This window comes from Melanotaenia boesemani, chromosome 2 (assembly GCF_017639745.1).
Source record: "Melanotaenia boesemani isolate fMelBoe1 chromosome 2, fMelBoe1.pri, whole genome shotgun sequence".
NCBI lineage: Eukaryota > Metazoa > Chordata > Actinopteri > Atheriniformes > Melanotaeniidae > Melanotaenia > Melanotaenia boesemani.
The window spans coordinates 6459947-6481881 of record NC_055683.1 but is presented as its reverse complement, the minus strand read 5'-3'; the positions used below and the strand labels follow the sequence as shown (position 1 = coordinate 6481881).

Genomic DNA, 21935 nt, shown 5'->3' with positions numbered 1-21935 from the left:
CCATTTTAGACAAAACTCCTGCACAGATTTTACCTGCATCGAGACTTTATCGCTGACCATTTTAATTGACAAACTCAATTAAGCTATTGACTCAGCAGCTCCTTAGACCTTGAATTTAACTTAGACTCACAGAGACTTTGTCCAGGTTATACTGGATCTTAATGCCTTATTTAATACAGTAGACTGTCACGGAGGTTGCCTGTGGTTAGATTCTCCCAGCTATCCCTGAAGGCATCTTTCCTCCGGTGCGCTCCTGATTGTTGATGCGCTCCACCTGCGCTGCTTGCTTTATTTACCAGTGCACAGCACCACTCCTTTGCCAGATCGTCTCGGTTTACCCTGCACGTTTCCAGCCATTATTGCCTGCCTGTCTGCCTGTGTTCTGATCTCCGACCCGTTTTCTGACCTGGAATACCTGATCCTGCCTGCCCCCTGTCTGGTAACTTTGCTGTCTATTGTTTGGAACCTGTCTGTGCATTGACCCTTGGACTGGCTTTGGATTTGATTATTGGATTTGGATAACTGGATTACTTGTTTGGATATTGGATACAGGACTTCGGACTTGGATCTGGATGTGGATGTGATCTTGGAGATTCCCCCCTAACATTACCTGTCCTCTATCTCCTCCCCAGAGGATTCAGTGGACCTCAGGGCTCTTAGGCCAAACTAACTGTTTTTCCCCTTCAGTTTTGCCACCAGCCGTGTCTCACTCTTCACATCACCACAGCCCCAGTGGATCTCTCATCGCCCTCTCCTTGGCCGGTACGTAAGACGTCATTATTCTTACATCCCCATTTTTGCCACGCTTTTGCTCACCTGGATCTCCTATTCTCACAGGCCAGTGGGTGACGTCTCCAGACCCGGATTTCCTGAGCAGTATTCAGTCCCTTATAATAAACCTGTTTTCTTACCCAACCCTCCTGTCCTGATCTTTTTGTGGTCCAGCTTGCTGAACCGTTACAGTAGACTACTAGATTCTATTAAACAGACTTCTAATTCTAGTAGGCGTCTCATATAGCTTAAATGGTTTTATTCCTATCTCACAGATTGACTATTTTAGTAAGTATGGATACATGCTTCTCAGGAATCCATGACCTCTAGTGTGGGATTCCCCAAAGACCATTTGTGGGCCCAATATGTTTTAGTCTGTACATGTTGCCATTTGGAGATTTTATCAGGAGACACTGCATATATTATCACTGTTAGACTGATGATATGCAGCTTTACATCGCCATGTCTTCCTGCTCTCGACGAAGGCAGGCGCTTTTTCTTGTCTCTCCCTCCCCACTCTGCCCTGATACTTGTCCTGTCTTATCTGAGCCTCTCTCTGCATTTCTGTTCTAAATCTGAACCATCTTGAACCATGGATCTGATCGGCTGGTCTCTCAATGCAATTGACCAGATTTATTCGAACCATAAAACTGGCGTAGGGGAGCCCGCTTGTCTTGGCGGAACAGTCGGATACGTGATGGATTCCTGGGGGTGTGTGTAAGGTCATGTGTCTGTTGATTCTTTCCGTTGAGGATGCAGAGGACATTTATACATTTGGATACATGATAACTGGGTTTCTGCTGTTTGGAGTGGGCGGTTTCCTGGTGTACTGCAAAATTTGGACACTGTCGGCTATGGCGTTGAAGGAGCTGGATGCTTTTCTAGCTCAGAATGGCAAGCTGGCTGCGGTTCTGGAGCTTGAACGCGGTGTGGACACCAACTTGGAGAGGTTGTCTGCTCGGCTGGGTGGAAATTGACCCAAATTGAGCCAGATTCGGTAATGATTCACAGCCAGCGAGACCACTGAGAGACTCAAGGCAGATGAAACATGCTCTGGCCTGATCCAAAACAAATGCTGTTATCCTAATCTGGCTCCCTGTACTGGCCTTGGATGGCTGGTTATCAAGTCCTCCTGGAATGTTATGTAGATGGATGTTCTGCCCCCATCCTCCCCCCTCCCATCTTCTTGGGCTGTGGACCTTTCCTGGATCAGCTCCCAAGTTCGCCCCACTATCATCTGGTGGCAGAGACTGGAGAAAGGAACTGGGAGAAACTTCACAGGCTCACTCACTTATACTACTCACACACACATGCATGCACAAAAGCAAGTACACTCATGCATGCTATTACAGACACACCTCCCCCCATGATTTCACTGCCTTGGTCGGTCCCTTTTCCCCCTCCCTCCACTCCTGGGCGGCAGGTTGATTGGATGCGTTCAAGTTAAGCTGGCTTACACTTGGCTGCGATGGGAGACCCCTTTCCCCCCCTCCGCCATGTGTTTCTTATGTTGTGAATAACTGTATTAGGTGCTTTTATGTACTGAGGTGTGTTTTTTTTTTTTTTTTGTAACACTGGGTCCTTTCAGGCCCAGAGTGGAGATACTTTTTTTCTCCCCTCATCCCGTTCTATACCTAATGTCATTCTCTTCCATCTGCATAATAGGTGCGCTGCTCCTGTAGCTGCCGCCTCAGACCGCCTAATCCTGTTTGTGTTTACATGTTGCTACTGTTTGCTCTTGGACCGACTGTACTGGAAGACATTTTGTTGTACTTGTGTACTCGCATTTGTATAATGGCAAATAAATGAATCTGAATCTGAATCTGAACCTGATGACCTGGAGCCAGTTAACACTCTTTTAAACTGTATTTTAGGGTAAGAGAGAGATCATTTGATCAAAATTACATTTCAATCCTTCTCATTGTGAGAAAAGTAGGGAGCTCTTTTCAACTCTGAGCTGGATCGGTATTGGACTCTTCAGACTTTTCAGAGTGGATTGCGACACAGAACTCTCTGGCAAGAAGATGGGTGGCGGTATCTGTCTACACTAACAGTATTGCTCTCCTGATCTTGAATATTTTATCGTTAACTGCAAACCCTTCTTCTCCCCCTGTGAGTTTGTTTCATTCATTCTGGTCGGTGTTCACATTTCACCGCAGGGCAATTTGCAGGAGGCACAGCGCATGCTCACCAACCAGAGTGTGGAGCGGACAAACCCGCAGTCCTCGGTCATCATCTCGGTGATTTTAACAAAGGAAACCTCACCCATGACCCCCCAAACTACAGACAGTTTATTAAATACCCGACCAGATAGGGAAATGTTCTGGATCATTGTTACATTGTTGCAGGAAAGATTATGGCTGACCACTCTCACCCTGGTCACAAACTCTTCGATATGCTCCCCTCCAGCAAAACGCTGCGGTCCATTACGATCAAAACCTCACGCGATAAAAAAAAAGTTTCTTGCCCTCCACACCCACACCCACACCCACACAACAACACAGATTCCTTGTACATGTAAACCTATTTGGCAATTAACCTGATTCTGATTCTGATTTTACGCTTCACATCAGAAATCTCTCTGCTCTTCCCAAAAAGTCTACTTCAAACCAGGCGATGACAATGAGGAATTTATTTAGTTGACAAACCTTTTTTTCATGACGATAATGAGACGGTGATGAGCTAAAAATGGCTCTCCGATGACGAAAACATGACGTGACGTTTGTGAGATTTTGTTGATGAGATGAGACGAGACAAAAATGTTCAAGGGCTGATTGTCTGACATCAAAAATGCAGATATTTCTGTCTATTGTGAGCACAATCTGTCAGTCAGCAATGCTGCTGCACCCTGGCCACACCCACCACCAGACATGATGCTCGGACACTGACAAGCAGTTTATTCATTCATATGTTAACCTTTCCCATTTTCTTCTTCTGACCGTGGTTGGAAGACACAAGGGAGGTCTTTCTTCTCCAGGGCCGAAATAGTTTTCGCTTCGAGGTTAACTCCCTATGCTCCTCTCTACACTTGTTAATGGGGTGAAACACAAGGAAAGGAAGGCAGCGATTGTGCTTAAAAATGGCTTTATTACAAGACCCCGTTCATACTTTTTACACTACTTCTCCACTCTCTTCACTTCTTATGCGCGTTTCCCTCCATGTGCACGTTCACTCACGCTCACACACATACTGAGCTGGCTGAACCACACACACAGCAGTTAGACACATCCCATAACACGTTGATGAATCATGACGGCAGCGTCGACAAAGGGGTTCAGTGGAAGCAACAAAACAGTATATGGACATATCTTAACTATAATCCATCATAATTTCACCGGCAGACCAGATCAAGTTGAGAATGTGTGCCTCATCCATTGCTTATATTTTGGGCGTGTGTGTTCAGGGTGGAGTATTGTACTTCAGAAAATTCTCAGAAAAAAGCCACAGTTACCAAAGTAAGGATGTTGTTGGTCTTTGGTTTTTAGGACTAATTGATTGCAGTATTTGCTGTTGGCTGGGAAACCTTCTAAGTCTAAAACCGTTCCTTTTAATTTTGTAATTATTGATGAAAATAATCAAACAACAAGCTCACAATGTGTTGCTATATGTTGAACTTATAGATCAGCTATTTTCTTGTGGGAAATTTTTGTATGATGAAGTAGGGCATTAATTCATGAAAAAAGCTGAAATATAGAAATAAAAGGTTTCTGCCCAACAGCAGTTAAGTAGCAGCATTGCATCCCTGTTGATGGGAAAGTCTTGACTAAAGCTATCAGTCTAGTAATGGATCTGGTTATTATGTAAAAGCATTGAGATTAACTTGTTTTATGAATTGCAATTCTTGTTATAACCTTGATTCCACTTTTAATACGTATTATTTACCTAAATGAATTTGTTAAAAACTAATACTTTTTTTATTTGACTAAAACTAGACTAAAACCTTTTTCAGTTTTTGTAGACTAAAACTAGACTGAAACTATCAAACTTAGACATGACTAAAGCGTGACTAAAACTAATAAGCATTTTCGTCATGATGACTAAAACTGAGATGCCTGCCAAAAACAACACTGCTTCAAACCTACAACTACTTCAGTTCTGACGAGGACCAGAGGGAGAACACATTACACCAGTTTTAAAATCACTGCAGTGGCTCCCCTTACATTTCAGGATTGATTTCAAGTTCTTTTAGTAGCTGGGTATCAAGAATGAGAGCAAGTGGTGCAGCTAAATACAAAGATATCAAATTCTTGTCAGAGGTTGTGAATAAGATAAACAAGACCATGGCCACAAATTTACTGCAGTAAACAGAATGCGTACTCCCAAACATTGCAGATGAATTTCACAGTTCAATGTTGGTGATGTATGTGTGAATTCTCTCTGGAGGAAGTAAAATTTAATGGACATTGTGCTTCTTTTGATCCATCAAAGGAACACTGTGGTACTGAACACTCAGAGAGGAAAGATGACAACAAAGCTGGAGAGTCTGAAATGAACTCTGTTCCAAATGAAACACAGAAGAAAGGTAACAATTTATTGGAGATTCTAACTGTACAATGAAAATAGTGCTGAATAGAGTTATTTCCTAGATTATGTCTTTGGTTTTGTTCTGCATGTTAGAAAAAAGCCTAAATAAATTGTGTCTACAATGTCTTCATATGTCTTTAGTCTTGTCATTTAATCTTACTCTGCTTGTAAGGAAGTAGTTTTAAAAAAAGAGGGAAAAAAAGTGTATATCCAGACTTTTGACTACCACAGTCAATATGAAATGAAATTTAAGTTGACCACAGTGCTTGAAACAACATCATCTCTGTTCTGCAGGCAGCTTTGATTTGAACATAGGAGGAAAAAAAACAATGGTAATTTACATGATTTTTAGAACATAATGTCTTTAAAAAAAGAAAAAACAATAAATGGAATTCTTACTGTATTGAAGTTTTTGAATATTTCTGAAGAAAACATGAAGACAGGTCAACAAAAACCTAAAAGACTACTCAGCAGAATTCACTTTTAAGAAGGACATCAATCCAACATGTCACCAGCAGACATTTTAAAAAATAGATCCACCTGTGAAACAGCAATGAAACCTGTGAGAAAGATTTCTTCAGAGGTTAATGATGTTAGATTATAGAGCCAGATACATCCCTGTACAGTTTTGATGTGATGTGATGTAAAAAAATCTTCAGTCATTCTTCTCCCGCTACCAACTCTGGAGAAAAGTCAGGAGAGTAGTGCTGCTTTACCGACCCTTTACAGGTCTGCAAAGCCTCTAATAACTTCCATTGCTGATAGTGACTGTGGTGCAGTACAGATGAAACAAGGGAAAGGACAGAAGCCAGTCAGATGTTTCTAAAGAGCTGAAAGGGATTATGGGAAAGATTTTATCTAGACCACATACAGCCTTTGGCCGAGGTCTCTGGGATCAGAGTGGATGAAAATGACTGCCAAAAAGTGAAATCGGCTGCCTTGGAAATAGTGAAAATGATTGAGTGCAGAAACTGGGTGACCAGAGAGTGTTTGTGTTGTCAGTGGGAAATCAACAATGCTGAATGCTATGTTTGGATTGCAGTTTGTAGTGAATGCTGGCAGGTGCACCAAGGGTGCCTACATGCAGCTGCTCAAACTTTCTGATGAAATCAAGAAAGACTACAAGTTTGATTATGTTGTTGGTTGTGGACACCGAAGGACTGCATGCTTTTGAGTTGGCCGGTAACACCACTCTTCATCACGACAGTGAACTGGCAACATTTGTTGTTGGTGTGGGAAACATGACATTGATCAACATCTTTAGTGAGAATCCAGCTGACATGCAAGATGTCCTGCAGATTGTTGTTCAAGCCACGTTGTGTGTTTGTTCACCAGAATGTCATAGATGTTGCAGCTTTAGAAAAAACACATGGATGGAAAATGATAGTTGCAAGAAAAACTGGACAAGATGACTCAACTAGCTGCAGAGGAAGAGTTGTGTGACGTTGAGTGTTTCAGTGATGTCATTTCATTTGATGTGCAGAAGGATGTGAAATACTTTGCCCAGTTATGGGAGGGAAGTCCACCAATGGCGCCTCCAAATCCTGGTTATATTGAGAGTGTCCAAGAACTGAAGAACATCATCCTGTCTAAGGCTTCAAAGTCTACAGGAATCCTTCTGTCACATTTCAGCAGCAAAATCCAGGATCTGTGGAACGCACTGATGAATGAACACTTTGTGTTTAGCTTCAAAAACACTCAAGAAATTGCAGCATACAGAAGACTCGAGGTCCAGTACAGTAACTGGACCTGGACCCTCAGGAGTGAGATGCTGAAAATTAAAAACCAGCTTCATCTTAGAATTGTAAATGGACAGCTCGACAAGATTGAGAACAGCCATCTTTCGAAAGAAATTAAGTGAAAAGAAAATTGGATGCCAGTGAGTTATCCAGCAGAAGAATGCTCGAAAAAAGCTCAACAACAAGAAAACAGAGTTTGAGCACAAGCTGCTGAAAAAGAGCAAAAAGCTTGCTCACCAATTAAAAGATGCAGAAAATGAGGAAGAACTCAATGTGCCATTTGACTTGTTTGGAGTTACTGGGTAGCTGAACTAACTTCAGATACAATACCCATTCAGGAAATTAACCTGGAAGAAGATCAGTATACTGTCTTTTAAGAGCATGGTATTGGAACAGATCACATCCATGAGTCAAGAAAAAAACGGAGCTATAAAGAACTGTCAGAAGTGAAGGGAATTACTTTGTTTATGCAACCATGAAAAATCAATGAAAACGCTTAAATCAACCTAAACCATCTCAAGAAACTCAGATGGAACACAAGGAGAGGTTGGAAAGATTTTCTCAAGTCTGGATTTGATTATGTCAAACAAATGACAGGATATGCCTCGACAACACAGTGAATAGTTGGACATAATGAGTCTAGATATTCCTTTCACCATGACGAACACATGCTGATCAGATTTTTTATCAACAATGTGGAAAAGGAGTCCCTGAAGGTCATTCAGACCAAACCTGTAGCAACACAAGGCTACTCTTCAATTTATCTACAAGAAGTGGCCAAACATGTTCAAAAGAAAGTGACGGAATTTGAATCAAAGCAAAAGTATATCTTCAAGGAGTTTACAGTCTCCTACTCTATGTTTTAGACAGCGCAACAAGTTGGCTTTTACAGTCACACAAGACGTACAAAGAACAATGTTTCCCTCACCTATTAAAACAGCAAGAAGATGGAATATTACAACATTTTCAAAAGCTACTGCAAGCTAAGCTCATCTGCTGTGGTGTTTGGAGAAACTATGTGTGAAAGACTGAAGGTTTCAGCTGTTGAAGCCGTCATTGGACAGACATGAGGCGCAGTCTCCCAGCATTAAATGGGAACAGACTGAACCTGACTCAAAATGACTCAAAAACCTGATTTACTTTGGTATGTGACTCAGTCAAACTCGAGTCAGTGAAAAGAATCAAGTATACCATCACTAATCCCTTTACCTTTGACTCAAACACATAAGCCATAAACACCATAAGATTCAACATTTACCTTCATGATTGTGGTGTGTTTATTTTTTGGCTTGACTATTTTATGTTACACTGTCAATAAGTAATGGATTGTCTTAGGCTTTACACAGAATATATATATATATATGTTATACTGTTATTATTAGACATTATTCTATCGGAATGTTGACATTCACAAGTGTCTTTTTAAATTTTCAGATTGCCTGTGACAGCTGTGACAGGTGGTACAACCATGGCTGTGTCAAAAATAAAGCACTGGAGGTGGAGTACATTTGTGCTTTCTGCCTATAAAAAGCTTTCAACCAAAATAAATGAACATTTTTTTTTTTTTTTTTTTTTGTACAGGGTGGGGGAACAAGAGCCGAAGCTGAACAGTCAAGCTCAGAATGCAAAATTAGAGAATTTCTAGGCAAGAAATCTGGATAAAGAACCACTAACGGTGCATGGATGGAAGTTATTGTGCATATTGTGAACATTTATCTCTCATCACAAATATAAGCTGTGCGATTCTAATCCTGCTTTCTGTCTGTTCACCTGATAGCTGATATTCATCAGATATTTTTCTGTACTTAGAAGGAAGCAGTTTTACACAGCTTTAAATTCACCCTGCTAACTTTTTACATTTTAGTTAGTAAATCCTGAAAATGTCATTCTTCTTTGTCATGAATATTTGATTATATATTAGGAAATATTTTAACTGTTTCTGTTTAAAGAGAAAACTGCTGCTAAATCTTTTTATGTGCTTATTGCAGGTGTTATACCGACACAAGGTTCAGCCATGCACCACAGCAGTCCATCCCCGGATTCCTGATAATCCACACCTGTATCCAATCCACTCACCTTGCTATTCATATATGTCAGCTGATGTCACAGACATGTTCCACTGCATTCGAACGGTAGCCGCCATACTGAGTACCTGCACTGTGTACCTGAATCACACAAGTCATTAGAGATGCCATCAAAATGCTGTGCAGTTGGGTCTGACAAAAAGAAAGGAGACCGAGATGTATCTTTTTATTGATTACTGAGGGAAGAAGAACGTCGTCAGAGATGGCTTTCAACGATCAGGAGGGCTAACTGGATGCTGATTGCAAATAGCCATCTGTGCAGTGTACATTTTAGATCAGGTGAGTTTCAATGCAAGCTAGGAGAGCTAGCTTTAGCTAGCGGAGTTTGATGTATAAACTTTTCAGAGAATTAAGTGATTTGATTCAATCCCATTAGATTAGCATTTAATATGAAGATCTTTCAACAGAGATAGCAATGGCTAGCTTATCTTACATATCGGTCTACAGCAACAAAAGTTAGTCTACTCTCCCCTGCAGTCTGTAATGTCTTAACAATAACTGACAGTTGTTAAAACAGCAGCGGATATTTTAATCGGTTTTCCAATTGTTTTATTGTTTATGGCCATTGCTATATATTAGCAGCATTTATATTTTTCAGTTTCTGTAAATCAATGTAGGTCAATGTTGATAGTTTATTGTGCTGATACCTTAGATCAACTTAAGATATTTCATTCATCTGGTTAGTTGGTTGTAGTTGCCTTGGAAACAGGTCAAGTAATATTAACTGAAACCTCTGCCTCATCAGGTCCAGAAAGCCAGAATCCACTAAGCCCGGAGTAGCGAAAGAGGATTTATCAAATGGCAAGGTTTGAACACACTCAGGCCCTGATAAGAAAAAGAGCAGTGAGCGATGCTGACAGAGGAGGGACAGGAAAAGCAGGAGAAGACAGACAGAAAGAGGACAACAATAACCAGCAGGACCGAGTAGAGGATAGACAGGAAGAGGACAACAGTGACCAGCAGGGTTAAGAGGCTGCCCAGGGGAATGACAGAGAGGAGGTTGGATTGGAGATAGATGGTTCCTATACCACTGCCTCTTGTCAAAGTACAATTAAAAGATTGAACGAGAAATGTTTGAGATTAAACACTGAAATTCATAAGCTTAAAAGGCAATTAAATTCATTATCTTTCAATCAAGAAAGTTTCCAAGGCAAAGGTGAGAAGGTCCATGAGTCCATCTTTCCTTAAAGTCATGTCTATCACGTTGTCAGCAGCTGTTACTGACATTAATGTGTTTGAAGATGAACCTGCCACTTCTTTTTTCTAGCCTATTTGTTTCATGTATCAACATCAACCACTAGTCGGTTTTTCAACACCACACTGAATGTTCTTTATTTCAGGCTGTGTAACATTGTGAGGTGGCCTAGCAGAGATCAGATTTTAATTAGTCCTCCCATGTGTTACAGAAAGAAAAATTGCACCCGTATTATTGACTGTGTTGAAATATTCATTGAAAGACCTAAAGAGATGAGAGCCCTAACACAAACATATTCACAATATAAGCATCATAATACAGTCAAGTACCTAATTTCTATAACGCTGCAAGGGGTCATTAGTTTTGTTTCAAAAGGTTGGGGTGGGAGGACAAGCAATAAGCATGTGACAGAGCATAGTGGATTCCTTGACCAGTTGTCCCCTGGGGATGTGGTTCTTGCAGAAAGGGGGCTCAGTGTAGCAGTCTTTAGGATTTGTCAATGTACGACTAAAGATACCTGCCTTTACGGAAGGAAAACGGCAGCTTTACCCAGAAGAAGTTGAGTCATCGTGGGGACTGGCAGAAGTGAGAATCCATGTGGAAAGAATTATAGGACTTATATAATTATAAGTACACTACTTTGCAAGGAACTATACCCATATCACTTTGTTATTCAGCCCCAGATAGACTCACTCCACTAGACAAAATGGTGAAAGTGTGTGCCCGCTGTAATCTTTGCCCTCCTGTTGTTCCACCAGAGTGACATGCAGAATGAATCATCCCAACCTACAAATAATTGCATATTTAAATAAATCGATGAATTTTGTTTAACAATATGCTTGTTTCATTATTACTTTTTTTACATTTTAACATTTTTTAGGTTTTACCACAGAAGAGCAAAACAAGAGAAACATGTAGCCATTTGTCAATTATGATTTTAATACCGCGACACATACAAAATTTAAATCAAGAAAAACAAGACAAAAACATTATTATTCCTCTCCCCTTCCCACCTCATCCTTTCATTTATTTTCCTCTGGCTCTCTCCTCTCACCGCCCTTCCTCTCCTTTCTTCCTCATCCTCCTTTCATCTCCTCCTCTGCCTCTCTCCTCACCTTCCTTCCTCTCCTCTGCCTCTCCTCAACTTCACTTCCCTCCTCGGCTCACTTATACTCTTTTTTTATACAGCTCACTGGCATCAGGCATTTTTCCCAAGTCACTAAAGATAGCTGCTATTAAGCCACTCCTAAAGAAAAGGACTCTAGATGCCTCTATAATGAACAACTATAGACCGACTCTAACCTCTCTTTTATTTCCAAGATTATTGAGAAAGTTGTATTTCACCAGCTTAATGACTTTTTAAATGAAAGTGGAAATCTTGATAAATTTTAGTCCGGCTTCCGACCTCATCACAGCACTGAAACAGCTCTGGTCAAAGTGTTAAATGACATTAGGTTGAATACTGATTCTGGTCAAGTATCAGTCCAAGTTCTGTTGGATATTAGTGCTGCGTTTGATACTGTGGATCACAGAATCCTGTTGCATAGGCTGGAAAACTGGGTTGGACTTTCTGGAGCGGTCCTTAACTGGTTCAGGTCCTATTTAGAAGTCCGGAGTTATTTTGTTACAATCGGCGGCTATGAATCCGAGCGAGTGGCCATGACGTGTGGAGTCCCCCAGGGGTCAGTCCATGGACCTCTTCTGTTCAACTTGTATATGCTCCCTTTGGGTAAAATATTACAGAACTATAGCATTAATTATCAAAGTTATGCAGATGATACACAACTTTATGTGTCTTTGTCACCAGATGACTGCAGTCCAATAGACTTAATGTGTCAGTGTCTGGAGCAAATAAACACCTGGATGAAGGAGAATTTCCTACAATTAAATGAAGACAAAACTGAGATTATTCTGTTTGGTAGCAAAGAGAAGAGGGTCAGCATTGGCAAACACCTGGAGACTCGGGCTCTTAAAATCACCAACCAAGTTCGTAACCTGGGAGTGTTGATAGACTCAGATCTGACTTTCAGCAGCCACATCAAAGCTTCACTAAGAAGCTTTTTACCAGCTCAGAAACATCAACAGAATTAAAAGTTTAGTCTCCCAGAAAGACCAAGAGAAACTCATCCATGCATTCATCTCCAGTAGGCTGAATTACGGTAATGGTCTTTTAACAGGACTTCCTAAAAAGAGCATTAAACATCTGCAGCTCTTCCAGAACGCTGCTGCTAGAGTTTTAATCAGGATTAAAAGATCTGAACACATCACACCAGTTTTGAAATATTTACACTGGTTTCCTGTCAGTCACAGAATAGATTTTAAAACCCTTCTGCTTGTTTACAAATCCCAGAATTGTTTAGACCCAGAATACATCTGTGATATGTTCAGAGAATATAAACCTAGCAGAGCTCTTAGATCCAAAGACTCTGGTCAACTAGTCCAGACCAGAGTCCAGACTAAACATGGAGAAGCAGCATTTAGCTGTTATGCTGCAAACAAATGGAACAAACTGCCAGTGGAGATTAAACTTTCACCAAATGTAGACATTTTTAAATTCAGGTTAAAAACATTTCTTTTCTCATGCGCCTATGCATGAAATCTGCACGGTAACTTTTTTTTAACTTATCTTGCTTTTAATCATTTTAATGTAATTTATCATTTTATTGTGATTATGTGTTGATGCCCTTTACTATTCTAAATATCTGTAATGTCTTTGTTTTATGTAAAGCACTTTGAATTGTCCTGTACATGAAATGTGCTATACAAATAAACTGCCTTGCCCTTGCCTTGCCTTCTCTCCTCAATTCTAGATTACATGTAAAGTAGGTACAGTAAGTCAGAATACAATCATTAGAATTACAACATTAAGAAACGTATCCTTGGGCTAAATATAATTAAAAATAAAGACTAAAATATTAGTTTTGTGCGATGTCTGTTATATAAGAGTGTAAGGTCTCATTTGTTCTGTATCTTCCTACATTCATAACATTTCCACACTTTTGGAACATGTGAAAGTCTTTTGCACTGTTTTGATTTGCAGATAACTACATTTTCTGCTCCCTCTGGTTCACCACAATAGCATCCTCAGTGGCGCTGTTGCTCTGAGGTTGGGGAGACCACTGTGCGTGGTACTGTGTATTACTTTCCCACTGTGTGTGGTACTGTGTAGTACTTTCCCAGCAGTTCTGGCAGAAGTCCAGTTTTGATGAATTGAACTACTCTGCTATATGTCTCTCTGAAGAACCCTTAATCAAACTCAATCCGCTGAATAAATGTTTCAGTGGGACTCCACACAACAAAGTCACAATACTGCACACCCAAAATATGCATTTTTGCTTGAACTTGTGGCATGCATTTGTGATTCGCCTTTAGTGTAATCACATTGTTTTTTTCCATTAGACAGAAATTTATATTGCTTTTACAGCTGTTGATAATAGAGCTATTTTGAGGACAAAGGGACATTTTATTTCAAGCACACCTTTTCCATGGCAGACACAGGTAACAATTCCACCTGGTGATGCACCAACCCAGGGCAAAGATGGGTTGATGATGAGGCCTGTTGTTGTCACTTGAAGATCTGTGTGATGATCTAGTATTGCTGTGTTGTAATGAATCCTTGCTGCTGGCTCGTTTTGATTTCCCCATCTAGAAAAATGAAGTAGCCCATTAATTAGACCGACTGCTACTTCCAACAATAGCAAGTTGGAGTTTACTAGTTCACATAAAAAACCTGTACATTAGAACTTACGCATACATTATCTAATTATACATTGTAAACATTATCTATATGTGGAATTATGTAATTTTGACAGAGCAGAAATGTAAAAATACAAATTTTTTTTTTTTTTTTTTGCTTTTTTAGGGGAGTGGGGGTGGGGGGGGATTTTTGAGCTTGCAAAACAGATGTGTTTTAAGTGTAATAAGGACTGTTTTTACACTGCAATCTGGCTTACAAATGGAATGAAAACTGTTGGATAAAAATAATCCCAGACTTTAAATCAGGAACGACAAACCAATGTAATCTCCTGCAAGGAGTTCAATTAGCACAAAAACAGACACAAACAAGCTGTGCACAGTGTAGAGCCAGCTGTGAGCCAAAAGAGAGCCAAATGTGAATTAAAGATGCAACTGTTCAGTCCAAGTGTTAAAACTGCATTATCTTCTCAGCAAGGTCATGTTCAGCTTTCCCATGAGAAAAATGAGTTATGTATCCACTGGTAATAAACGCACACAGTCACAGTTACAATGTAAGATTCACATCATATGATTCACAGAATATGCTTAAAATAGTCTTAGGAAGAAAACTACTATAACTATAAACTATGAACGTTATTGAAACAAACATAACTATAAAACTGTTAACTTGAACTTTATTTTCTTCTAACAAAACCAACCCTGGGTGACCCTGTTTAGTTACGTGGCCTTTCCATATGAACGTCTGTCTTTACCTCACTGCCTCAGTAAAAAACTGACAGGATCGCGGGTAACAAATCCTTTTCATCAAGGATATGGCACCGTCCATCCTGCCTGCCTCATGAAAGACTGATGCTGTGTCTCTGCCTGCTCTTTGCTCAAACCACACCTTGCTGGCTGACTGCTGTCTAGTTGCCTTTTCTACTGAAAAGGACTGCAAAATGTTTTAAACATTGAAGGTTATTTCAGTAAAATGCAGTTTTTAATGTTGATGCATCTGGTGATATTGACTCAAGCTACATTGGTAATGTTAGTTTGTACACCAATATTAGAAAATTTGGAAGTGCATTAGAAAGTTGGGAAAGAATGAGACTGCCAATTGGTCTGTAATACCTCTCACTCTGTTAGCTGAACAGACTTGTTAGAGGCTGTGGCAAGTTCAGTTTGAGGGTCTTTGGTATGTATCTGTCAGAGTGACCCTCGATCACAAACAAAATAGCTGTTCCTTTCGGATTACTATCCTGAACTTCACACTCATGCAGCTGTTGGAAGAACTTCATGTACTGATCCTCTGAAGGGACAGGAATGCTGGGTAGTTGATTGGATTTTGAAAGATTCTTTTGGGTCATTGATATTTTGCTCAATTCTTCATACTGGATTTTAGATTTTTTGCTTGGGAGGACCCAGGTACTGTGTGCTGGACTGTCCATCTTTGAGATTGACTGCAGCCAATAGTGCATACATCGGTACAGCTGCATGGGAGCATGCTTCTCCTAGTCCAGCTTTACAGGTGCAGTGTGCTGTTAGTACTGTCCCATCCTCTTTATCAACAACCCAGGGCTGTGTGGGTGTGGCATGTATGGCCTGAGAGTGATTCACTTAAAGTGAAAGAATAAAATTTGTTAGTGAAGTAGAAACAAAAAAATACTTATTAAGGACAAGTGTGATATTTTAACTACCTTGTGGCAACTACAACATTACATGAAAGAAACTTCAGGTACTAGGCTTCAGTAAACACATTCACTTGTTGCAACAGTACGGAGTTAGATGCTCGTTCACCCACTGCTTGTAATTCTAAAAAAGTTCATTTAGGACCTTAACATCACTCTTACACCGCTTATCAGTCTTGCTCTATAATTCAGTGGATTATTTATATTGTCGTAGCCTCCTCTTGTGCAGTGCTAACAGCTACATAGCATTAGCCATTGTTTACATATAGTCGATCACCAGAACACGACTTACCTTTCCTTTCAGCAAAAACATCTTCTTTTCTTTGAGATGCCATATTTTTGGGTCAATGACCCAGCCTGCCAGGAAATATCGATAAGCATCTGTGCTTTTAAAAGCTTTCCGACTTTATCCTGTATACGAAAATGGGTTGTGTATGAGGTAGATATTGTCACGGTGTATAGCTGGCACTGAGATTTCCTAGCCGTCCCTGAAGGCATTCTCCCTCCAGCACACCCTTGATTGCAGATGAGCTCCACCTGCGCTGTGTGCAGTAAATACCAGCCTGTGACAACTCATCCCTGCCAGATCGTCTCGGTTTATCCCTGCACGTTTCCAGCCCTGATCTCCTGCCTGCCAACCTGTTCTCTGATCTTCTACCCGCTTTTGACCTGGATATCCTGACTCTGCCTGCCCCCTGTCTGGTAACTCTGTCTATCGTTTGATTCTGCTGGTACTCTGACCCTTGGACTGTCTCCTGGATTTGAATTTGGATTACGGAACCTGTCTCTCCTCCGCCTGGAAAATCTGGAGGATTGCCTGGATCTTTCTTGAGGATTTATTCAGGCTGGATATTCAGCTCTTTTAACTATCAGAACCAACTAACTGTTTTTGGTCCAGCAGTTTCCACAGCCCCGGTGGAGCTCCATTGTTGCCATCTCGGTTCCTGAAAACCACCCGATTCCAGCTTCCATCCCCTCTGCTGGTACTTGAGCAAATACGATACACTTCATCCCTGCATTGATTACCGTGGTCTGAACAATATCACCATCAAGAATCGTTACTCTCTGCCCCTCATGTCCACAGCTTTAGATCTGCTACAGAACGCCACCATCTTCACTATACTGAACTTACGTAATGCTTACCATTTGGTACGCAGTACGTAGGGAGACAAATGGAAGACTGCCTTCAACACCCCGACGGGGCATTGTGAATATCTGGTAATGCCTTTTGGTCTGACAAACGCATCTGCTGTATTTCAGGCACTAGTACAGTTTTACAGTGCCTCCTCCAACACCAGCTCTATGTAAAGGCAGAAAGGTGTGAATTCCACAGTTCCCCCGTCTCATTCCTAGGTCACATTATATCAGCAGGAGGTTTCAGGATGGATCCCGCCAAGGTTTCAGCTGTCCGGGAGTGGCCTACACCCAAGACCCGTAAGGCACTACAACAATTCCTGGGGTTCGCCAACTTTTACAGAAAGTTCATCAAGAACTACAGCTCCATCTCTGCTCCGCTACACCAGTTGACTTCTCCCAAAAGGCCGTACGTCTGGACAAGTGAGGCTGAAGCAGCCTTCTCCTCGTTAAAACAACGGTTCACTTCAGCCCCTGTTCTACGCATGCCGGACCCCACCAGACAATTCATTGTGGAAGTCAATGCTGCTGACTACGGGGTGGGCACGGTGTTGTCTCAGCGGTCTCCAGACAACTCTAGGATTCACCCTTATGCTTTTTTTTCTAAAGGTTTGTCACCATCAGAACGCAATTATGATTTTGGAGATCGGGAGCTCCTGGTGGTGAAGCTGGCGCTAGAAGAATGGCAACACTGGTTGGAGGGGGCTACCCAGACCTTCATAGTCTGGCCAGATCACAAAAACCTAGAGTATCTGAAGTCCGCCAAGAGGCTGAACCTCTGTCAAGTCCGTTGGGCACTGTTCTTCAACAGGTTTGACTTTTCCCTGTCTTACTGACCGGGAGTTAAGAATGTTAAACCCGATGCTCTGTCCCGACAGGCTACTTCCCTGGAGGCAAATTTGGACGGGTCCAAAGATTTTATCCTCCCCTCTCACGTCCGGTTGGGGGTAAGTTGTGTCCAACTGGAGACGGAGGTCAGACGAGCACAGTGTTCCACCAAAGTTCCCACTGGTTGTCCAGACCGGTACCTCTATGTACCACCCAATCTCCGGTCCAAGGTCCTCGTTCTCTCTCACTCCTCCCGGCTGGCCTGTCACCCTTGGGGTGAGAGGACGCATCACCTTTTATCTCAGCGGTTTTGGTGGACCACTTGCTGCCGGGATGTCAGGAGTTTTGTTGCGGCCTGTCCTGTTTGTGCCCGGTCCAAGTCTTCTCGCCAACGCCCGGCTGGACTCCTGTATCCCTTGTCCATCCCTCATCAGCCCTGGTCTCACATCTCTTTGGACTTCGTGACTGGACTTCCAACCTCGGACGGCAAGACGGTCATTATGACAGTGGAGGATCGGTTCTCTAATATGGCCCACTTCGTGGCGCTTCCTAAATTGCTCACGGCTAAGGAGATGACAGACCTTCTGGCAGTACATGTGTTTAGGCTGCATGGCCTTCCTCAGGATGTGGATTCCAGTTCACCTCCTGGATCTGGACTGACTTCTGTCATTTGATGGGTGTCAACATCAGCCTCTCCTTCGGGTTTCATCCCCAGTCTGATGGGCAATCTGAGAGGGTCAACCAGATTTTGGAGACCAGTCTGTGCTGCCTCTGCTCGGAGAACCCTTCCTCTTGGGCCAGGAACCTGTCCTGGGTGGAATACGCCCATAACTCCCTTCCATCCTTTGCCACTGGGCTCACTCCGTTCCAAGTTGTCAATGGCTTTCAGCCCCCCCTGTTCGAGCCCCAGGAGGAGGAGGTACGGGTCCCTTCGGTCCACGTGGCTGTGCGCCGGTGTCATCGTGTCTGGCGCCGTGCCCAGTCAGCATTACTGCGGACTTCGATGCGGTATCAGTTTTCCGGTAACCGTCGGAGGTCTGCGGCCCCTTCACACCGGGTTGGTCAGCGCGTCTGGTTTTCTGCCAAGGACCTGCCTTTGCGTCTGGAGAACCAGAACCTGGCTCCTCGGTTCGTGCACCTGCGTCTCCCCAGGACTCTTCGTATCCACCCCACATTCCATGTTTCCAGGGTTAAGCTGGCTCTCTCCTGTCCGTTAGCTCCCACCTCCAGACCCCCTCTTCCCACCCGGTGTTATGCCCGCCGGCTTATCAGCCAGGAGGAACTGGAGGAACAGGAAGTGCTGGAAAACCAAGTGACTGTGGAGACAACCCAGCACCCGCCTCCCTGCTTGGAACCCATTTTTGTTTTCATTATCAATAAAGACCATTGTATTTTATTTATCCTTGGTCCGGCTTCGTCTGTGTTACTGTCTCACAATTTATTAGGTAAGTGTGTATGACGCGTGGTTTGAGTATCCATCATGGTGCGAGTGGTTACTCATACTACTGCGTGTTTGTGTGGCTCCTTTTCAGGCACGGTAAGTGAAACTGAACTCAGTTTGTTTGGAATTGTACGTTTAAGGATAATAGTAAGTTTGTGACATGGCTAAGCGACGTGCTCCCTTTGACCTGGATCAGTTCATTGTGGAACCGACCCTGGATTGTTTGGAGGCGTGTCATAAGGATGATTTAGCCTTGGCGGACCACTATGACATTCCATGGCCGAAACAAAGTCAGAAAAAGGAACTGAAGTCATTAGTGGTGGCAGGCTTGGTGGAACGGCAGGTGCTTCAAGTGCCTGAGATTGCTGGGAAATCAGAGGATTCTCCTGATGAGGCTGTTCCCTCCACCAGTGGGGGTGGGGTGGAAGCTGAGCAGAAGGCTCAGCTGGGTCTGGTTGACATGGATGAGGAAATTGAGGACGGTGATAGGCCTGAGACGCCTGTCACGCTTCCCCGTTTTGACCCTCTCCAGTTAGACAGCGACTCTAATGCTTCAATGTTGAGTGCACGTTATAGGCTGAAGTTGGTCAGACTTCAAATGGAAGCCAAGGAGAAGGCCCAGCAGCGACAATTTCAGCTGGAAATCAAAAAGCTGGAAATTGAAGCCGACAAAGCTGTGCGCTTTGAGCTGGCTGCCCAGGCCAAGGCCACCTTGCCATGGATCTCTGCCGCACCTTCGGGGTCTCAGAGTCCCAGAGTCCAGATGTGGACAGCTATTTTCCGGCGTTTGAGCGCATTGCGCTGCACTGGCCTAAAGAGTGTTAGACATTACTGGTACAATGCAGGTTAACTGGTAAAGCTGAGGAGGTAGTAGCAGTGCTCCCTCTTGTAGCAAGCCAAAATTATGAAATTGTGAAAGCCACAGTTCTCGAAGCGTATGCACTGGTTCCAGAGGCATACAGGCAGAAGTTTCATGCCCATAAGAAAGAGTTCTCTCAGACTTTTGTGGAGTATGCGCGAGAGAAGAGCACGCTCCTCGATCGCTGGTGTGCTTCGTGTGATGTAAAAATGCGTAAGGCGTATGTTTCCCGTGATCCGACAGCAGTGATTGAATGAATCTCGGATGCAAATTCAAACGGCGTTGTGCTGGTGATAGCAGAAACCAGTAGATCTGATGTCGAGCTCCCCTTGCGAGTAGAGCCCCTGTTTAGCCTTAATCTGTCTAATTTGAAGATGCTGGAAGTTTTGCCTGCAGCATTGCAGCAATAAAGAACATTGTATTTTATTTATCCTTGGTCCGGCTTCGTCTGTGTTACTGTCCTAATGACCCCTGGATAAAAGGGGGGACGTAACACTTGGTTTCTTGATGGCAGGCTAGTGTATACGGTGGGTACTGTCACGGTGGGTACTGTCACGGTGTATAGCTGGCGCTGAGATTTCCTAGCCGTCCCTGAAGGCATTCTCCCTCCAGCACAGCCTTGATTGCAGATGAGCTCCACCTTCGCTGTGCACATTAAATACCAGCCTGTGACAACCCTGCTAGATCATCTCGGTTTATCCCTGCACGTTTCCAGCCCTGATCTCCTGCCTGCCAACCTGTTCTCTGATCTTCTACCCGCTTTTGACCTGGATATCCTGACTCTGCCTGCCCCCTGTCTGGTAACTCTGGTATCGTTTGATTCTGCTGGTACTCTGACCCTTGGACTGTCTCCTGGATTTGAATTTGGATTACGGAACCTGTCTCTCCCCCGCCTGGAAAATCCGGAGGATTGCCTGGATCTTTCTTGAGGATTTATTCAGTCTGGATATTCAGCTCTTGTAACTATCAGAACCAACTAACTGTTTTTGGTCCAGCAGTTTCCACAGCCCCGGCAGAGCCCAATTGCTGCCACCTCGGTTCCTCAAAACCACTCCATGTCTCCAGGATGTTTTCTCATGTCCTCTGTTGGTTCTCCCAATCGTATGATCATTCCTCCTGTTTCTGTATCTTTCTATCAATAAACCTTGTTAATTATCTTTCTATCTCCGAAGGGACCTTGTGTAACAGCAGGGGTCTGCAACCAGCTAGATTAAACTCACCAAGACCTTTTGAAAAAAGAGAACTTTTTTATTAATATCTACTATCATTTCTTCTATGGGTTGTAGATATTTTTGCAAAATAGTGTTTAAAAAAAACAAACAAACAAAAAAAAGAAAAGCCCAGAGTTTCCAACGTAATGTCAAGGAAAATCGTTAAAAAAAAAAAAAAAAAATTACTGATACATTTAGTGTCGATATGTTGTGAAAATTCAATGCAATTATTCCTGGAAAAAAAAGGAAAATTGCTAAAAACCTGCATTTGTTATATATTAAAAAACAAGACTTAGCTATTTACCATTTTTAGTCTTATATTAAAAGCCATTGTGAAAGGTCCAGAGAGCCACTTGCAGCTCTGGAGCCGCAGAGTGTAGACCATGGGTTCAGAGTTTGTAAACCAGAATTTACTGCATTTTCTTCTTTTTGCATGTACCAATGCCATTAGTCGGGATTATAAGTTTTAACCATTGCCCAGCACTAATATATATGTGTGTGTGTGTATATATATATATATATATATATATATATAAATATATATGACATTTTCTAGACATTTCCAGGCAGTTACCACATAATTACTGAAGACACATTATCAAGAGGCTAAAATAGTAGTTGATTATGGACAAAGTTTATTTATTACCTTAATGGAAATTTAATTTCTGGAGCAAAGGAAATGTATTCATACAAGAAACAATTTTCACACATGAAAATAAGATACTTAAAAAGAAGATCAAGTAAATAACTGTTGAAAACAATATATTTGAAAGCAAAAACTTGATG

General features: G+C 42.3%; 1 pseudogene; it reads left to right on the top strand.

Moving 5' to 3' along the window:
* Nucleotides 1–1553: 1553 nt before the first annotated feature.
* Nucleotides 1554–7513, top strand: LOC121648615 (annotated as a pseudogene).
* Nucleotides 7514–21935: the final 14422 nt, after the last annotated feature.